General features: G+C 45.0%; 1 protein-coding gene across 1 annotated transcript in view; it reads right to left on the reverse strand.

Moving 5' to 3' along the window:
- Nucleotides 1–16,385, reverse strand: part of UST (uronyl 2-sulfotransferase) — a 194,417-nt gene extending 178,032 nt beyond the window's left edge. Inside the window, exon 1 of the mRNA XM_031049854.2 lies at nucleotides 16,353–16,385. The gene's annotated coding sequence lies outside the window, so the exon portion shown is untranslated. The remainder of the gene's footprint in view (nucleotides 1–16,352) is intronic.
- Nucleotides 16,386–18,420: the final 2,035 nt, after the last annotated feature.

An 18,420-nucleotide genomic window follows, 5' to 3' on the forward strand; every position in this document is an offset into this window, starting at 1 on the left:
GGACTTTTGGTTTGGTGTTTTTTTAAATAAACCCAAGGAAACCCGCTTTCCTTTCTATTTTTAAAGAATGGTCTACTTAAAACATGTTAAATGGGTTCCCAGCATTGAGGCAGTTGAGCACGTCCTGAAGAGTGCTGGCAAGCAGGATGGGGTGTGTGGTACTGTACAACAGGGGGTACTGCTGGAGCAGCTGACGCGCTGTCTATCCAGGTAGCTGGCAGCATATGTGAGGCTTGACTGTTGGTGGGGATAGCATCTGTGAGTGCTGGCAGAAGTGGAAGCTGAATGCAGCTCCATCCCCAGGGGACTGTAACTGTCTTCAGAGACCATTCTAGCTCTGCCAGACTGATCCTTTGATATCATAGACCGGGTCTTGTCAAGCAGCATATTCTGGTTTTAATCAGACCTTGACAGATGCTTTTGTGAAAAGACAGTATTGAAGGAGTGTATTTGCTGGAGAGCTTTGGAGCTACAGTCAGTGCTGCAGAGGGGAAAAGAGTGAGCATGCAGCACTGATACTTCTAAGAGAGCTACACTTCCCTCTGGTTTTGTTCCCTTCTTAAGTCCCAACCTCTTATTTCAGCATCTATGGTGCTTAAATGTACTGCTTGAACAGGCAGTGAAAATGGCATGCTTGCTATATTAGCCCCAAAGCTGCTGCACCAGAAGTCAAGCTGTTGCAGAGCAGGAAAAGCAGGAGGAAGCTTAGTCTCTCTGCTCTCACTGGATTCTTGCTGCCACCTGCTACCAGGCAAATATTATCCTCCAACAGCACTATATATATGAGGAATATTTTCCACAGGTAGTTCATCATCATCTGTTTACAAGTGTTGCCACTTCTGTGGAGAGACTTAGAGCAGTGATGCTCTGGTAAATCTTCTAATATAAGCCACCAATAGCTCAGGTTGTGTTGAAGTCAATGTTCTTGTGCTCCCTGGAGCTATGACAGTCATAAAAAACCCAACGAGCAGCACAGTCTTCATCCATTCTGTGACATTCATTTCCCCCTCTCCTTTGAAAAAACCCTGCCTCTGACTCCCAAAGCACAGAGAGAATTAGCTGCTGGCAGCTGGTGGGGGATAAATCTATTCTCCCTTTGTGCTGTTGGTGAGAATGAACAAGAGGCTGGTCCTGCACACTTCACAGCCACATGCTCTATCCTAATTATCTTTTTCTTAAGGTGTGAACTATCCACATCTCTCTTGCCTTCTGCTATAGCTGCCAAAATAATTCTTACTGTAAGCACAACCCTGTTTACTGAGATTTAAGTGAACTGGAAAAAAACACCGATGTTTATGTGTGCTCTTCAGACCCATGCTAAATGTTCAGCTGTCTCTCAGCCTCAAAATAAAAGTGAAATAACTCCCTACATGTTCAGAACTGTGCAAAAAGCATGCTTACATTACCACACACCATCTTGAACTTTTACACCCTGAAGCTGTTGATAAATGGTACCTTCCTTCCTAAGAAATGGTTTAGTTTTTACAGCATAAAGATGGTAACACGTTTATTAGTTGCACAGTGGTTCCTGACATCGGCTTTGCCACTTACAAATGATTTGTGACAACTAACATAGGCCAACTCTGATGGCCTATGTTAGGCAGAGTTTAACCCCCCCCAATAAAAGACCTCAGCCATTTAAAAGCACAGCTACAATGACATTGATTTAATAAATAAAACAGCTGCCAACTTTTTAAGTGGGCTGCTTGAAAACAGATAGGCAGTTACTCAGCACAAGAGTTTCCTATCATTCTGCTAAGTGAGAGCACAGATCAAACCGGTTTACAATAAGAACATTTGTGCATGTTTGTAATGCAAGGAAAATTGCCTTGTGTTGCAAAGCACTGAGTCCTATTACTAGTATATGCAGCCACACATACATAGATGAGAAAGAAGAGCTGCCACTGAAGGGAAAAGCAGGTCTGGAAATTAAAAACTTAGTAGGAGAGAGCACAGACAAGAGGCAGAGGTCATTGAAACAGTTACACAAGATACATTAACAAGTTGCAAAGGGAGAGGAAAACATGCTAAGACTTCTCCATCACTGCTTAGAAAATAAAAAGGAGTTAAATTACAGTGAAAGATGTTAGGTAAAGGACTTTAAAGCTCAATGGCAATCCATTTGCTTAAGGAGTCTAAGGACAGAGTTATGAAGGAAACCTATAAAAGGGAGAGTAAGAGGAGGAATGACCCTTCTGGAGGCACAGGTTGAGAACTCACACACCCTTTCTGCACGCCTTACATCAGGCACATTAAGACAACAGCCCACACACTCCCTTGGCTCAGCCTTTGCTTCCTGGAAAAACACAGCTTCATTTTGTCAAGGGTAAAATGCAAAAGCTTCCCAAGAAATACAAGTGATCACAGATAACTATTGCTCCTATGGCCATGGCAGTTGGTAAACACTTGAGGAACATTTGGGTTTGGAGAGAAGATTTAGCATGATCCAGACCTAGCTGCTTTTGAGTTACATCATGTATCTACCTCTCCCCCCACCCCTTACAGTATTTCCCCGCCTCTAAGCAAAGACCCCTCCTGTACAGCTTCTGTACTAGCTTAGACTGCAGACTTGAATACTGGCAGAGAGCTTACCTTGGTAAAACCAGCTCAAGGCTCCCTCCCTGCTTCTCACAGAACCTCTGAGTTTCCCACAGGCAAGAACTAATTGAGATACTTCCCTTCCCCTCCCCACCCCCCCTGCTACAGGTGCGGTTGCACTGCTGCCCCTCTGCTTGGCTCCTGGGGTTTGCTTCAGCACTTCCCCCTCAGTGCTTTGTGCTCCTCTCCATCCAGCAGGGGCTCGGTGTTTCCCGTGGGTGTTTCAGTGTCTCCCCAGCCCCAACCTCTCTGGAGGCTGAGGTTTTCCTGCCGATAGGACCAGCGGGTGGTGGTGTTTGGGCTGGGCTGGCAGCTCACTCGATAGCACATCCTCCCCACAGCCGCTCTGCAAGGTCCTCATGTTTTCCTGGTGCTCTAGAAAGCTATGAGGAATTTGTTTCCTGAGATGATTTCCAATTATAAGTTTATAGACCACATTTTAAAAAGAGCCACTTAAACTATCCATGCAGACCATTTCTTCCCTCCAGTAGGATTCTGTGGTTCATGTAACATAACTACACTGCCCCTCCCAATAAGTGTGTTGGAAAGGAAGCCAGAAATGTTGAGAAGAAGCTGGTCCGCTTCATTAACAGAAGAATAGTAACCTTTTCCATTAACTACATGATGCTACTAACGTGCATTACCTCTCACCTCTGCTCTCGGGGTATTCAGCAGAACCTCAGGTGATTTCTGGAATGCTTCAGCTGACCAGCAGTTTGAATGCATTTAGCTTAGAAGTATAAAAAGATGTTTTACAAGGCTGCCAGACCCGCACACCCTCTCAAGGCTGTGAAAGACAGGCTGTGTTCTTGCCGGCCCCAACTGCCTCATCCATAATCCCAGCCCAGCAAGATGCCTTGCAGGCACAGTTAAGGTGCAGCTGAAGTCTATGAGAGATGATTTGTGAGCCAGGTGCAGTTTAAGCACTGGCAGCTAGAAAATGCATCTTTTTTACTTTTAAATGAGCAGATCTGAGGTCTGAGTGACTGAGACCAATAAATATGGATGTTTTTTACAGAGTATCTTTTCAGAATGGAGTTGAAGCTCCTAATCTCAGAAGCTGGGATGGAACCATATCATATATGTTTATGTGGCAATACAGGAAGAAAGGTTATCATGTTTTAGTTAGCTGAAAAGAAGTGTAGTCTGAAATGATAACTTTCTGCTAAAACCAAATCTCAGCCCCTCCCCACTCAACACATAAAACAATTTCACACCATAAAAATGAATTTTGAAATGACAGCTGCTTGCCCTGACTTGCCGGTCAGAGTAAAACAGAACATAAATGAACCTGGAGGGATTTAAATATTATCTTTCTTGCTATTGAAAATTTCACTGGATAACCTACCAGAATCCTAGCTGACTTCCACAGCCAGGGTCTATTGTGTGTCTGTCCCTTTGTCCCTCTCACTCTCTGTGTCACCAGAGGTATCATTTTCACAGTCATCTCCTTTGGCTCAGTGGGATCACTGGTAATGCTGCTCTGCAAACTGCACATCTCTGACAGCAAATCCATGAGTGTCTTTTATCTGGACACAGATGTCTTCCTCCCCAACTATTTACAGAATCCCAGGAAGTGTTAATCAGGAAGTTTCAAATATTAAAGTACTACCCGCTAAAAGCAGGCTTGCCCTGAGGGGTAACTATTCCAGTTTTATTAGCATCACCCTGTGAGCTCAGCGTTGGAGTGAGCTCAAATAACCCCTTAGCACATTTAGATCATCTTTATCACCCGCAAAACTCAGTGGTGTCTGATCTTTTAAGAAAAATACATTGTCAAATTTTACCAAAAGCCTGCAAGATAAAGATTATTAAATGAGAGATATGATTCTTTTGGTAGCTTGTTATAGTTCAACTGTTTGTGGCTATCAAGTTAATTTTTTTTCTGAGGTCTTTCAGATACCATAGGGTATGGAGTTCCATAATAGTAGGGATCATATAATAGATATTTCATCCTTATTTCTGTATGACTTATCTGTTAATATTACAGTTTTACAGATTATTTGGTGCAAAATTTCTTCCAACTTTTCTCTTCTTTCGGCATCTACCATGCAGGAGTATTCCAGCTGATGAGAGGAGTTGAAGGCAAGTTTTGTTATGGCTCCTCATGTACAGATTGTTGCGTCAGCTCAGCTTCGACAAGTGTTCTCCTGAAAGCTGAAGACTGCAGGACTCCAAGACACAAGTGTGTTGTTCAGACAGCAATGAGTGAGATATCACTGCTATGGAACAAAGTTTGTCTGGCGTCTGTCCTGACACTAGCAATTTGAGCAATGATTTCCTGCCCAGATGCTGTGCAGTTTCAGAGAGTTTGGCTCAAGAGGTTAAAAAAATAATGACCTGGCAGTAAACAGCTCTTTAGAAATATTATTTGGAGACTTACTTAAACTTGTGCAATACTTTATCTACAGCAATAGGAATTGCAGCAAGTAACAGTATTACTGTTACAATATGATCTAGCTGACAGAGAGAGCCCTGTTGGACTTTGAAAACTTTCTCTTAGGACATAACTTTTTCAGCTTATTTCTTTTTATCCTGCTTGAATCAGTGGATAACATGAGTCAAACACCCAAAAAAATTGGAAAAAAAGTGGTTCTGGGTCTAAATGTCAGGTTTTGGTTCTGTTCTGCAGATCTGTAAATTTATTTGCCTATAAAGAAATCTCACAGCTAATAAATGAAACAAAGAAATATTTAATGATCGTCAGAGCAATAAATAGCAACAAGCTTCATTTATTTCTTTCTCATCAAATTCAGACACCATTTAAAAATGGTTTCTTTGAAGTCAGTCAGTAAGAGGCAGACATTTCCCCCATGAAGATGAACCATTACTCAGCCTGTGCCTCCTATTTAGCTAATGCTTGGCCCTAACCACTCTGCATTTCAGAGGCAGCAGCGGTGGGATTAAGCATTCTCCAGCTCCTCAAGGGGTCCAGACCACTGAAAAGGTCAAACAAACAGAGTTAAAATAACCATGAGACTTGCTGGCCAGCCAGCACTCTGGGTCCAAGATCAGCGGTACTGCTGCTTGGTGACTAATGCAATTAAATCAGCTCTTGATCCTGTTCTGCAGAAACAAGTCTTATAGCACTGCATACTGCTGCCAGATGGATTGCTCAAGCTTGGAAAGCTCCCTCATGTGCACATACTTAGCACAACAGGCCCTGTTCCTGGAAAAACCTGACACTGACGGAGGGATTTTTTACCACTTTCCCATAGAAAAGAGTGTCAGGAAGCAGACTTCAATGCATAGGCTACAGGTGGTGAACTTGAGCTTTGTGGATCGTGAACAGCCATTTATTTAGTGAGAAGGGCAGTAAAGTGGAGCTCAGAGGGGTCTGTGCTGGGAGGACTTGCTGGAGAACAGGCCACTGAGCACTGTGGGGTGGCTGCCAGCCCTGGGGATGTTCCACCAGGCTCCTACACCCCTACCATGGCAGCCCCCAGCCTCTCCCAGGGACAGGCACCCAAGGTCTAGCAGTGGCTGCTGCAGTTGTTTCTCTGGGTTGTGTGGTCACTTTGACCCTAAACAATTAGTAATTGGAGTAACAGTGAGAAAATAGATGTCTGGAGTTTGACTAAACTAAATAGTATGGATAGTTTCCCTGCTTCCTGCTCTTTGAGGTGTTAGTGGTAAGCTGGAAAGAAAGGATGAGAGGGCAAAATATTGAATGAGCCACATTTGTGTTACCCACTGCACAGGTGCTTAAAACACCCATGTCTCCCTGTGGTGATCTTTGCAATGAAAATATTTCTGCTTCCTTTCCTTCTCATCCGGTACTCTTGGCTTTGTCACAAGATTCATTATCATACATGAAGAGAAAAGCAGCAATTGTTTAGGGCCACACATTAACTAAGCTCCATAAATTGTATATCAAAACAGAGTGTCAGTCAGGAGAGATCATTCCCTAGTTGCTGCTGTTGGCATTAGTTGAAGTTTGAGAAGTCTGCTGAAGTTTGAGAAGTCCTGTGAAATAACACAGTAGTAAGCTACTCAGTTTTTAATTGAAAGGCCTTTTCCTATTTCATTTGAATTCTCACAGGCTTCTGGGGTTTGAGGTACTGCAGATTCCTCTTTGCCAACAGAAAAGCGATCTTATACTTGACCACTATGGCTAAATCCATACTGTTACCTCTAGTCTGGACCATGGAAAAAATGAGATACAAGGAGGAAAGCACTAGCTGCACATTCCAGTTGCTGCACCTTCTAGGCTATCAGTAAGTCTCCCAAATACATTAGTGTAGGAGCAGTAGTATTAGGTCAGAGTAAAGATTTCTTCATCTTGTTATTTTATCTTTCCTTCAGATGCATCCTAAACTATGCTTGTGGAAAGAGTGATACCTTTTCCCCTGTACACTCTTCCAGCTGCCTGTGGTTTAAATGTGTCCTGATCTAAAGCCTGCACTCACACCATAATCTTTTTAACAGCCGTAAATGAAGCTATATTCCAAAATCTCTCCAATTCCTTAATTTTTGTAGCATCTGAAGTAGCCTGCTGTAAGGAATGCCACAATTTAACCACGCAGTCATGAACAATTATTTCCTGTTGTTGATTTAATATCAGTGGTTCACTGTGTTGTGAAGCCCCGGGACAAACTGTTCTCCATTCTGGCCAATATAATTTCACTGTCCTTCATCCTATCCTACCTCAGTTTCTGCCTTGGGACCTCAGAGCTATTTAGTCTTTCTTCGTAGGAAATCTGTACTGCACTGACCATCCCTACCCTCATCTTGTACAGCATACAATTCTATCACTGCTTTCTTTGATAGCAGTGACTGCAATGACATCCAGTAGGTAAAATGTAGAGAAACATGTAAACCTGCTCAGGCAAGAGGGGGGCGTGGTGGCACCCACATAGTACAGGTGGTGGGACTGTACGGCTGCATATGGTACTGGTTCCTGTAGGAGCTACAGGAAGCAGATAAAATGGCATGGCACAGAGCTACATGGAATGTTTCTGAATGGCAGCAAATCACAGAGCTTTTTCTTTTAATGCAACACAGAATATTTATCGGACAAAAGAAATATACCATTATTTCTGAAGTTTGTGTCTCCTGCATGCTGTCTCTCAGAGCTCTGTTTGGAAACATCCCTAGCTCCCCACCCTGCTTGGCTTTTTCTCTTTGTTTTCAAGAAATATAGCCTCATCAAAATGGAAATATATCCAAACTGCTGCACAGAAAATTGAACCAATAGACTGATCTCCTGACTCGGAGCCTGAAGGATAACTGTACCTGTAGCAAAGTGATTTTATTTACCTCCCAGTCATATGTTGCTTAGCCCTGAGATTGGCCTCTGTCTTAAAGGTTGCTACAAAATCGAATACAAGCAATGTCAGATGGTGTGGTAGATTTTCTTCAGGGATATACAGCATGCCCTGTATGAGACACAGAGAATGAAACCAATGTTCTTTGTTTTCAAGGAAAGGAGATTAGCAGAAATATACTTTCTTCTGAAAAAGAACCCCCAAAAATTGATGTGATAAACACTACACTAATAAATACTAGTGTCCAGCCATGGGGATTGAGGGCTGATCTTCTCTCCACTAGGAAAAAATCATTCAACCATTTATGAAAAAAAAATACAACAACAACCCCTCCACTGTGCTTATTCCTCTTCTGTCCTTGAGCACGTGCTGCCTCACTGCTTTAGGATCACAGCTATTGTCAAAGTCTGGGTCTCATAACTTCTGGGATTTTCGTTAACTTGCTGATACGCAACAGTTAAATGATGAGATGATTTTATTACTTCATACCAAAAACAGTCCAGCTTGATGCGAGTCTTGATGCTGGCTGAAGTCACTGTGCACTGTGTGTATCTGTTCAGCAGATTTGCTGTAATGCTGTAGGATCTGAATGGGATGTTCTCTAACCAAAATACCTTTTTTTTTTCTGCTGCACCAGCTGAGCCTCAGCAGCAATGAGTAAGTTGTCTTGAGTGACATACTTACAGCTGTGGTATTCAGCAGGGAAGAATAGGTTGCAACAAGCACCTCAGATATGATACAATGGCAAGGCAAGCAAGGAGAGGTGATGAGGAGAAAAGGGTGAGTGAAAATATGTGACTGTCACAGGACAGAGGTAAAGTAAGATGGGGAGGAGGCAGGGGTGCAGGTGAGCAGGACTCAGGAGAGCTGTGGTGGCTGGAACATATTCTTCTTGAGACACAGCCAACCTTTGAGTAATCTTCATCAGTCTTTTTAAAAAAAGTATCTTTTTTAAAAAATATTTTCTGTATTACCAGCCTGACTCAAACCAGCCTCAGCTGACACAGCCACAAGCCCACCCTTTCTGTTACTGTACATACCTGCCTCAAACTTCCTCACTAATGCAGGCCTATAGGTTTAGATTTTTTCATTTCTTTTAAAGCTGCCACCTTGACAGTCTCTTAATGGAGAGTCAGGTTCTGCAGCAATCAAGGGGAACATCCTGTAGGGAATACTTTCAGCTCATCAGAGGCAGTTGCAGAGCACTTGGCAGGGTGAGCTGAGACTGTACCAGCAATTTTAATTCTTCTTCTCCCTATATTCTACGAACATAAAACTTTGTGGACATAAAAAAGATTGGAAGGCAGAAAGAGATTACTGTATATCAATAAGCTCAATAACACGGATTCATTTCACAGGCCAAAGGAGATTGACAGAGGGAGAAAGCTTTAGATATTTTGTTTTGTCTTTGGCATAAAATCTGTGGGTAGTAATTTTATCTCAGGAGTAATATTATTTAGCTATTTATTAGCCATTTTTACAATTGTTAGACCACAAAGGTCAAACAAATACAGAAGTTCAGGACTAAGGAAGCTTTAATACTTAGCAGCATTTTATTCTGGCTGCTTATCTAGTAGTTCCAACTCTAAAGAGACCACATGAGCTCATTTTGAAGAAACATTTATTAACAATATTTGACCTGTCTCACTCTAAAAGTGATATTTATGTGGTTTAACTTTGAAGACAGTGAAAACTACAAACTCTTTAGCATACAGAGAACAAATTTATAGGCCATCAGAGACTTAGATTAATTGCATAGAAACAGGGAAAGTTAAAGCCAAAAATGCACAGGCAGCATAGTTCCCTTACTATGCAAGATCCCTTTACTGGATTTTATTTCTTCACTCTCCAGTAGATGGCAATGCAGTACCTGGCCAATAAAACATTCATGTGAAGAGATTTCTGTACACAAGGCCATGTGGGCTTTAGTTACATATTTTAAGCGAAACTTTGATCACGAGTGTTATCCAAGTGAATCATTTCACTGGTGTTTTACTGTATTGCTGGGTAGCATGAGACAATACCAGAACAAATACGACTTGACAAATGTGTGTGAAAACGGCAGTGCCTTTCAGCAAAGGGGAAGATTTTTATGTCCTTAATGGCTGCTGGTTGTTTTAATGATGACATTAAGAACGATGTTTTTAGAAGTCTTGGTAAAAACGAAAATTTTGACTACTCGTTTAGAAATTAGCTTGCTCTTGAACTGTTGTAAATCCATTTCTTGTGTTTAAGAAAACTCCCTGAATCCTCTCCCTTCTGTCTGACCTTCTCTCCAGACCGTGGCTGTGTGTCATACAAATATCTGCTGTTCCTCTTCTGCTTGATTGTATTGCTCCAGGGCCATTTGTGAGATTGTCACTGTGAGATCAAGCCCACAGACTATGTCAGATTTGACATGTACCCTGTCTCAGCCGATTGCCTAGCTATTCACATATACCTGGTGCCCAGGTCACCAGAGCCTCAGTACTCCAAAGTGGGTGAGAGTGGTGGCATTCCCCCTCCAGAGCAGGTGCTGGGGGAGGTGTGGATTTAGGGGCACCAGAAGCAAGATCAGGGGGTATGGCACTATCTGTGTTGTGTGACATTGTCGTGGTTTAAGTCCAGCCAGCAACTCAGAACCACACAGCCGCTCACTTACACCCCCCACTCCTGGAGGGATGGGAAGGAGAATGGAAAGAATGTAACTCCCACAGGTTGAAATAGGAACAGTCCAGTAACTAAGGTATAACACAAAACCACTACTGCTACCACCAATGATAATGATAAGGGAAAAAAAAGGGAAGAGAATACAACTGCTCACCATCCACAGACCGATACCCAGCCTTCCGGGTAACTGCCCCCAGTTTATATACTGGGCATGATGTGCTGTGGTATGGAATACCTCTTTGGTTAGTTTGGGTCAGGTGTCCTGTCTCTACTTCCTCCTGGCTTCCCCTCCTCCCTGGCAGAGCATGAGACTCAGAAAGTCCTTGGTCAGAGTAAACATTACTGAGCAACAACTAAAAACATCGGTGTTATCAGTGCTGTTCCCAGGCCGAAAGTCAAAAACACAGAACTGTACCAGCTACTAAGAAGGAGAAAAATAACTGCTACTGCTGTGCCTGGGATTGCTCCCACCCAGGTGTAGGACCTTGCATTTGGCATGGTTAAACTTCATAAGGTTGGCATCAGCCCACCTCACAAGTGTGTCAAGGTCCCTCTGGATGGCATTCCTTCCCTCCAGCATATCAACAGAACCACACAGCTTGGTGTCATCGGCAAACTTGCTGAGGGCACACTCAATCCCACTGTCCATGTCACCGACAAAGATGTTGAACAAGACTGGTCCCAACACCGATCCCTGAGGGACAACACTTGTTACTGGTCTCCAACTGGACATTCAGCCATTGATCACAACTCTTTGCATACGGTCATCCAGCCAGTTCTTTATCCACTGAGTCGTCCACCTATCAAATTTATGTCTCTCCAATTTAGAGACAAGGATGTCATGTGGGACAGTGTCAAACGCTTTGCACAAATCCAGGTAGATGACATAATCTAGGGCTTTATCCATGGAACCTTGCTAAGCAGGTTCCTGAAGAGCCCAAAGTCTGCTCTCTTGCAGTCCAAGGCAGTGAGCTTACTGCACACTCTTCTCACTGTCCTGAGAATCTCAAACTCGACCATCTCATGATCCCTGTAACCAAGGCTGCCCTGGAGAGTCACATTTCCAACGAGCCCTTCCCTGTTGGTCAACATGAGGTCAAGCACAGCACCTCTCCTTGTTGGCTCCTCTATTGCTTGCAGAAGGAAGTTGTCTCCCACACAATCGAGGAACCTCCTGGATTGCTTGTGCCGGGCTGTATTGTCCCTCCAACAGATGTCAGGGTGGTTGAAGGCCCCCATGAGGACAAGGGCCTGTGAGCGTGAGACTGCTCCTATCTGTTTATAGAGAGCTTCACCCACAGAGCCCTCCTGATCAGGCAGCCTGTAACAGATCCCCACAATAATGTCCCCCATCACTCCTCTCCCTTTGACCCTGACCCACAAACTCTCTGCTGACTGATCACCAGTCCCCAGACAGAGTTCCATACTCTCCAGCCTACCACTGACATAAATGGCTAATCCCCCTCCCCGCCTGCCTGTCCTGGCTTTCCTAAAGAGGCAGTGGGACTCACTACACTAGGCAGTCTCTCTGCAACATCCCTGATCCTCTTCACTGGTGCATCAGGGGTTGTTCCTTTGGTGCAGTATTCAAGTCCTCCTCAGCCCCCTGCAGAGCTGCAAAGCGTTCCTGGGTGGGGACGTCAGATTTTGGAGGAAACCCCCTTGCTGCTGACAGTCCTCTTCCTCCATTTTGCTGCTCACTGTCAGCCCCCTGACATCTTTCAGCCTATTGATAGCATTCCGCAGCTCAGCCCCTGCAGCTCAAGACCTCCACCAGGGCGCACCGAGCGCGGCCCTGCCGGTTGTGCACCCTCACCTCACCAGATCACTGCAGGCACTTCCCGCACCCCGAGCTCTGCTCCGCAGCCTCCCCTATCACCGGCTCTGTCTGGTGCCGACGCTGCCACCACTGGGGCAGCCAGAGCAGAGCTCCCAGAGCGGGCCACGACCCTGAGGCGAGCGCTCAGCACCGGTCTCACCGGTCCCCTCCCGCTGCAGCCAACAACTGCCGTGCCGAGCTCCAGCGCGGTCGCTCTCCCTGGGGCGGGTTTTCCCCGCTCAGGGCGGGGCCGTCCCTCCTGGCTCCGCCCCCTGTGGGTCCCTGCTCACCTCAGCGGAGCTGCGGCTCCTGGGCACGGCCTTGGGGGCTCGAGGCTCCCTCGGTGGCTCTCGCCGCTCAGAACTGAGGCGTCTGCACTCGGGTTTTCGCTCCGCGGTTGGAGGCTCCTTTCTGGAGCTGCTCACCTCGGCACCTCTGGGCCTGGCAAAAGCCTGGAGCAGATTCTCCTGGGAAGCATGCTAAGAGGCACAGGAAACACAGTGAGGTGGCTGGTGGCAGCCAGCATGGCTTCACTAAGGAGGAATCCTGTCTGACCAGTTTGGTGGCCTTCTATGATGGGACTATAGAATGTAGGCGTGTAGGACACGCCCTGATGTAGACCTGGGGGGCTATCTGCAGTGCAGGTCCCAGGGAAGGCCAGTCCCCTGATAGACCACCCAAGAAATAAGCCTATGGGAGAGAGACCAGTGGTCATTATGCATTTCAAGGATTTGAGAAATCTGCCCTCTATACAACAAAGATGCTGTCCAAATACCTCTGAAACACTGATGGGCACAAGGTACTTGTCACCTCTCTGGGAAGCCTGTTCCAGTGTCTGGCCACCCTCTAGGTAAAGAAATGCTTCCTAATGTCTACTCTAAATGGCCCCTGGTGCAGCTTGGAACCATTCCCAAGTGTCCTATCAATGGATCCAAGTGAGAAGAGATCAGCACCTCCCTCTCCACTTCACCTGCTTGGGAAGAGCTGTAGAGAGCAATGAGGTCACCCCTCAGCCTTGTTTCTCCAAACTGGACAAACCCAGTGTCCTCAGCCACTCCTCACAGGACATGCATTCCAGCCTTGTCACCAGCCTTGTTGCCCTCCTTTGAATGTATTCAAGGACCTTCATGTTCTTAAATAGAGCTTCACTCAGTACTCAAGGGGAGTCTGCACCAGAGCTGATTGCAGCACGACAATCACCTTTTCTGGCTGGCAAGTCATGCTGTGTATGATGCACCCCAGCATGTGGTTTGCCCTCTTGGCTGCCAGGGCACACTGCTGACTCACACTGAGCCCGCTACTAACCAGCACCTCCAGATCCCTTTCTACAGGGCTGCTCTCCAGTCACCCCTCTCCCAGTTTACACTTGTGGCTGGCATTCCTCCATCCTGGGTGCAGAATTCAGCCTCTGCTCTTGTTCAATTTAATGCTGTTGATGACAGCCCACCCAGTGCTCCAGTCTCTCTAGATCTCTCTGCAAGTCCTCTTGTACCTCAAGAGAGTCAACAGCACTTCTCAGCATCATCAGTAAACCTGCCAGTGATGCATCCAACACCTGCATCCAGATCATTGATAAGAACATTGAACAGAACTAGACCTAGAATTGATCCCCGAGGACCACCACTGGTGACCAGTTGCCAGCCATACGCAGCCCCATTCACTACAATCTTTGGAACCCTGCCTTTCAGACAGTTCCTCACTCAGTGCACCATGTATCTGTTCATCTCACAGCTGGACGATGTGTCCAGAAGGATGCTGTGAGGGGCAGTGCCAAGAGACTCACTGGAAACTGGAAAAACTAGATTTGCCACCATCCCTTCATTCACTAGGCAGTGAGTCCTGCCTTCAGACTTTATCACAGGAGGATATCAAATCAGCTACACAGGACTTTCCCTTTGTGAACCCATGTTGACTGTGCCTGATGATCACACTTTCCACCTGCATTGGCCAGAGGCAGTAGCATTTTCTGCTATTGTATGTGAAAAATGTAGGTGTTTGCCTAAAAGAACAGTTTGTTCAGACAGACACAAACATTTCTGCATTTCAGATAGGAACCCAGCTGGGGCTGTCTCCTGCAGCCTGCACCAACATCTCCATTAACAAACTTGGTGACTTTCCCCTTTCCCCCCCAGACAGACCACTCAAGCAATAAGCCTATGAGAGAGAGACCAGTGGGCATTCTGCATTTCAAGGATTTGAACAAATGTGCTGGCAGGATTTGTTGCCAATCTCTAAAGCTCTGCCCTCTATACAGTGCCCTTACATGATATTTACCTGAGGTTTTTAAAACTGGTCTACACAAGTTGAGTCAGCTACTTGTTCTTCCTGAGCATTGCAGGGGAAAGCTGCTCAGTCCACATAGTTCAAACTGAATTGGGATCAAAACAATTTATTGAGCTATCGAGAACATGGATTTAGGTAGCAGTCAAGTGACACCAGTCATGGGGGCACAGGGTATTGGTTACCTCTTTAGGAAGCCTGTTCCAGTTTTTGGCCACCCTCTAGGTAAAGAAATGCTTCCTAATGTCTATTCTAAACCGCTCGTAGTGCAGCTTTGAACCATTCCCACACATCCTATCAATGGATCCCAGCGAGAAAAGAGTGGCTCCCTTGGTGGTTCTCACTGCTCAGAACTGAGGCTCCTGGATGCTGCATTTCCCCTTGCTCCAGGGTTGGAAGCTCTTCTGTGGAGCTGCTCACCTTGGCAAAATTGGAGAACAAAGGAAAAAAAAACCAAAACAAACCCAAACAAACATATTTGAACACCTTCCAGAGGTTTTGCTGTGTGTGGAATGGAAAGTTTTTGACTTACACTTGCATGTATATTAGAAAGCAGCCTGAAATCTCCTGCTTTGCCATCGGGTTGCAGGGTAGAAAACTGAGATGGCAGCAATTAGTCTCAAGGCGTGTTCTAAATCCAGCCTTTGGGGGCTAAAAAAAGTCTCTTTGAAAGGGAAGATGCTTAATGAATTGAGAGAGCATCTCATCTCTCATCTCATTTCATTAGATGACTTTATTAAGCACATAAGTGCTTATTTGGGTAATTGAATTAATCTAAGCCATTCTTCTCTTCAGAAACTGCACTGCTCCAAATCCAAAGCACCTTCTATGATGCTCGTATTCTGATGCTCTAAAGTGCGGCCTGTGCTGGTCTGTAAGAGTGGCAGACCTGAAGTGGTGAGCAGGGATAGCGGTGGGCAGTGGGAGGGGAGCAGTCCTGCTTGTCACTGTCAGGAATGCAGTCTTCCTTGTGCAACAGATCCTGTGAATGGCAGGTAATTCAGTGCTGCTAAAAACCAAAAAGGTATACAGTGTTGGCCTACAGCTTTATTGTGCTCAGCAGCAACACTATTGTGCTTTCACATAGCTGCTGTACCCCTATAAAATTGCTCACACCTCAGGGCATAGTAGGCAGTCCACAATTTTGCCAGTTCTTTGGGGCTTTTTTGGCTTTGTAGAATTTCTAAAACCTGTATTCAAGCCTGGAAGTTGGACTAACCTCTGTTCTTGGCACCCAGCTAGTTCCAGCAGGGACTCTGTCATATGGACATCAGAGTGAAAGACAAGTTATTTTAACTGCTAGTAAATGCTGGCATTGCATGTTTTTAATCAGCATTGAACTTGCAAGAGTGGTAATTCAGTTTCACCCTTTGAGACAGAGCACTGGTGGTGGGGTTTTGTTTGGCTAACGGCAAATGGGCCATTTAAACCAGAGCTCTTAAAGTGAACACTAGTAGTAGGTAGCAACTTAACCATGCTTCAATAAAACATAAAAAAATTGCAACTTACATTTTTCCAGATTCAATATCGCAGGAGTCAGTGGAGCTAAAGAGCAAAACCAACAGTAGCGGATTGATAGTCTAATTCTCAAGTGTGCCTCCTTAAGGCAGTACTTGTGGACATAAATACAGGTCTTGTTTTTGTAAAAAATGGAGAAATACAACTTGTGAGACTTTTGCAATAGCATATACCAAAAGAATGAATGTAGAAATGTCAGGGATACGAAGCACTCTACCTACCTGGAATGGGATCCTCCTTGGAAGAGCCAGGTCTAGAACTTCCAAGTGTATGCAGGACATGTCTCAGAAATGAAGAAGCCTTAAGGCTGGATTCAGTAAAAACAAAGCTGTCTGAAGTGCAGAGTTGTAATTCCAACCCACCTTTCCTGCTCCAGCCTGTCTAGTCTTGGAAGCAACTAAATCCATCACGTGTCTTTCTGTTTGACCTTAGGCATGTAGAGCTCTTATGAACTCCAACCACAGCAGCCTAAGCAACAAAGTTCCCTTGAAATAAGACCTATAGCTTTGTTCTAGTCTAACACTTTTTGGAAGTATACTAACTCTGTATGTGTCCTGAAACATTTTTAAAGAGGCTGGGGTGGTTTTTTTGGGTGTAGAATATTGTAAGTTCATTTATGTGTGTAGAAGTCCTTCTCCTGCCTGAAGCCAGGCCCCAACCCATCAGAAATGTTACAACCTCAGTAATATCAGAGCTTGGGATCAGGGATTGAACATCATCAGTACACTTAGAGCTGTGAGCACCCTCATGCAGGCATAAGTTCAGCAATAAAGTAATTATGTCGCAGAATTGAAGGAAAAAATAGTTATGTCCATTCACGCAATAAAAGCCTACAGTACCTGTAAAAGGGCAAGCTGAAGCACCAGGAAGATTTTGCTTTCTATGGCTTTGTAAAAGTTAAATGATTAACCTTTAGAAGTCTCATAAGGTAGCTCTGGTGGTGTATACAATGTTACATTCATAGCTTTTAAACCTCCATGGGCTTACATGTGAACCTTCTGCTCAGGCATAAAGTTTCTTTTTTAAGTATTAGTATCAAGAATTTTAACACACTTCTTCCATGTCTCTCTTTCTGATGCAAACACTTAATGGAGGAGAAAGCTTTTAGAATAAGGACAGAAGTATGTTTGTGTCAGGGGTGGTGGTGTTTGGTTTTGGCAGCAGCTGTGATGGTTATCACACATTTGGATCAGACATGCTAGCAAAATGCTGACAGCAATGGATAGAGGCTTTGTGTTTCAGCTGCTACCAAAGCAGTCCTGGACCACAGCAGTCTTGGAAGGGAAGCAGTACTCCTTCCAGCTGCAGCAATGGCAGGCACTCTGGCTTTTCATGTGGTGCAGTGTTTGTTTTGTTTGTATTTCTGTTTTGTTACTTGAGAGACCGTTGGAAACAGGCTGTGTGCTAGGCAGCTGCGGTCCCAGAGGACTGGTGGATGCTCTCCTCCCGCCAGCAGAGCAGTGCCCTCTGCTGCGTACACACAGTGAAGGCCTGGTCCTCAGCTGAACTGGAAGATATTAATAGAGGAGGAAAATTAGAAGTTCACATCTGACATGCTCCCTCATTCCCATGAACTGTTTGCCACGTTGTGCAGTTCTGATGGGAGCGCTGCCGGAGGAGAACCAAGGATTCAGCTGTCTGGATCCAACCCAAGCAGTAGGGTTTTTTTGTTTTCTCTTTACATCATTTCTAGAGTTAAGCTTTGGTTAATGACAACTAATGAAGGCACAGTCCACCCTTGTTACTTAGGGCTGAGTCAAAAAAGAATTAACTTCCAGCTCTGGTGTACTGTTGCTGTGTGGAGCTGCCAAGCACCCTGTTAGGTAGCTAAGCACACGCATTAATTGCACAGCAAACTTAAATAGACCAACAAATGCAACATACAAAGTGAGAATCACTCAAGTGAGCTCGAAGGAAGTGCCAAGAGTTATGTCCTAAGGCTAACTTTGTCCTAAACCCTGGACACTGGCATCTTAAAGAATGCAGAGATTACTTGACTGCTCAGGAGTCACAGCCACCCTCTCCAGAATGAGGCACCTTGCCTGCCCAGCGAGGCAGAGCTGCATGTGAAGACCAGGTTTGAAATACCTTCTTGAAGGCAAGAGCTGTAACTACAACTCCAGAGCATTATACTCATATGCTCTTTCTCAGATTCTACTAATTTTAAATATTCCATTGCTAAATGAAAAAGCTCTCCAGGCAAGGCCTGGGAGACCTCTCGTACCCTGAGCCCAGCAGTTGGACATTCATGGGACACAAGGCACAAAGTTCAGACAGGGATAAGTCACA

The sequence above is a fragment of the Melopsittacus undulatus genome, chromosome 3 (assembly GCF_012275295.1).
Source record: "Melopsittacus undulatus isolate bMelUnd1 chromosome 3, bMelUnd1.mat.Z, whole genome shotgun sequence".
NCBI lineage: Eukaryota > Metazoa > Chordata > Aves > Psittaciformes > Psittaculidae > Melopsittacus > Melopsittacus undulatus.